At 33.3% G+C, this 2,500-nt stretch overlaps 1 protein-coding gene across 1 annotated transcript in view; it reads left to right on the top strand.

Annotated features, from left to right (window-relative positions):
- The window catches only part of LOC122258789 (Golgi-pH regulating cation channel), a 17,668-nt gene extending 16,309 nt beyond the window's left edge, over window positions 1-1,359 (top strand). The window contains exon 14 of the mRNA XM_043024984.2: window positions 1-1,359. This exon is cut by the window's left edge and continues 3,414 nt beyond it. The gene's annotated coding sequence lies outside the window, so the exon portion shown is untranslated.
- The last annotated feature ends 1,141 nt before the right edge of the window (window positions 1,360-2,500 follow it).

Raw genomic sequence — 2,500 nt, 5'->3', positions numbered from 1 at the left:
CTTGACAGAGATGGAAATGATCAAAAGCGATCTCTCTCCCAGTTCTTCTTCTCTTTTCCATCTTGAGAGATACAGAAGCTCAGTTTACATAAGGTGTGTTTATGCAACTTCTAGCAACATTGTATTCAGACAGATCAATCCAATGTATGATGATGATTTACCCAAGAGGCTCTAGAGATAGAGAAAAAATAAGGGCATTGAGTTTTGCAGATGTGCTTGCTAAACAGAATTTACCTTTTATCTTATGAACATTTTTTTTCTTAAGATATTTGTAATACAAGTATCATCAGATAAGCCATCTTAAATATGATTATATTTAGAGAACGCATCTTGCAAAACATTTCAGAATGATACCAAAAAACAGTTTGCAGAGTCGTCTCATGTAAACACACTAGAAGCACAAAGTAGTAGTACATTGATAATCAAGGTGAGAGAAGCTGTATCTCTACATTGCTATTTTTGGTGAATTGATAACTTCCAGTGACAATAAGACTATACATGCATGCCAAGATATCTCTATATATATATATATATATATGAATCAAGAGCCTTTTTATCAAGTCAGCGTGTCCATGTGTGCTTGTGTGCGTGTATGTTTAAGTATGTTGATAAAACCCGTAAAATATTTTGCAAGGACTTTTTGTGTGTTGTTGCAGTTGATTCTGAGTTTTCATGTACATCTTTTTTTTTTTCCGATGTTGAAGGTCTTTTTGAAATGTGAAAGGCAATACAGTATTTGTCTATAGAAATGAAAATGTCAAAACATGATGTTGCTCTTGAAGTATTAGAATTTATTTTATTTTATTATTTTTTTTTTTTAACCTTTATTTATATTCCACAAATACTAAATTTCATACGCATGGAGGAAGTGTATCATGCAGTTGTTGAAATCTTAAATGCTTGTGCTTCTCTAGCATTTGCAGAAGGTGAAGAATGTGTGTCACTCTTTTTGAATGACGAGTTTGAATTAATTTGTTACTACAGTGTTGAATAGAAATGTGTATATAGGACATTTATGAAGATTTTGGTAAGGAGACATATTTTACTTTTTTATATGGATCAACAATTTTGCTTGTCACCTTTTTGAAGTGGGAAAAAATAAGATTATGTGCTAACCATCTCTCTTTTTTTCTTCTTCAGTCTAAACTTTCTTGTAATTAATTTTGTAGTTTTACTGAGAAGTACCAGTGTATTGGTAATTTTCGTGTAATGAATAAATACTACTTCATTACTACATTATAGAATTTATGTTTCTTGTTTATGTATATTTAGCATTTTCTGTTTTATTTGTGGCAGTTTGAGTTCTCACTTTATATATTTATTGTGTTAAATATTTCTTCATAAAGGTTTGTCACCTAATGATGCTTTTCCATGTCCTAAAACCGGTCGGTCTGAGTGGTGGAATTGTTACCGAGTCTCTTTTTCTCTTTTTCGAGACAAAGATGTTTTGCTTATAAAATTTTGAGTAATGATTAATGAGGGTAAAGTTTGTACTTAAACTCAAACAGGAACTTTGGAGCTATAAAAAAGTCCTTTATCATTCTTATCATCCTTATTAAGAAAGATTTAAAATCATTCATTTTGACTTCAAAGAGGCTAATCCTACTTGATTATCATTGTGTTGGGTGTTTACCATATACAAAAAAGTACATGTGTTCGGATTGGCATGAGTAATGAAAATAAGAACAGTTTTATATATCCATGATAGTAAAGAAATGCTTATATATGAACATGACATGATCTTTGAGATAAAAGTAAACAGAGCTGGGCCTCTAATTTTGAAAAGTATGTTAACTCAATGTCTGATAAGGATGTAATTTTCAGATCTACCAAATTTACAATACTCCTTTCTCTTTTGTCAGTAGTATTAATCAAAGTTTTGTTTTAATTGCTTTTGTGTGACATTTCGTGATTATTTTAAGAAAAAACAGCCTGGTATTATATAATATACAAGGTGGAACTTATTTCAAACCATACAATCAAGACATTTTGAAATATCAATACATATGTATAGTTTTGACCATCACAAGTTATATCAGAAATAGATAAAATCTGTTTGCCTAATGGGCTCTGTTCTTCAAAACTAATAATCAATCCTTCTACATTGCCCCTCTCCTGTGGCTCACACACACACACACACACACACACACACACACACACACACACACACACACACACACACACACACACACACACACACACACACACACACTCACTCACTCACTCACTCACTCACTTTAAGTACTTAGTCAGTCAGTCAGTCAGTCAGTCAGTCAGTCAGTCAGTCAGTCAGTCAGTCAGTCAGTCACTCATTCTCACTCACTCATTCTCACTCTCACTCTCACTCACTCACTCGCTCACTCTAAGTACTTAGTCAGTCAGTCACTCATTCTCACTCACTCACTCATTCTCACTCTCACTCTCACTCTCACTCACTCACTCACTCACTCACTCACTTGCACTCTCACTCTCACTCTCACTCTCACTATCACTCACTCGC

This window comes from Penaeus japonicus, unplaced genomic scaffold (assembly GCF_977035675.1).
Source record: "Penaeus japonicus unplaced genomic scaffold, GWHDUDI00000001_assembly GWHDUDI00000029, whole genome shotgun sequence".
Lineage (NCBI taxonomy): Eukaryota > Metazoa > Arthropoda > Malacostraca > Decapoda > Penaeidae > Penaeus > Penaeus japonicus.
The sequence above is the reverse complement of the archived record's forward strand: the minus strand, read 5'-3'. Positions and strand labels throughout refer to the sequence as shown.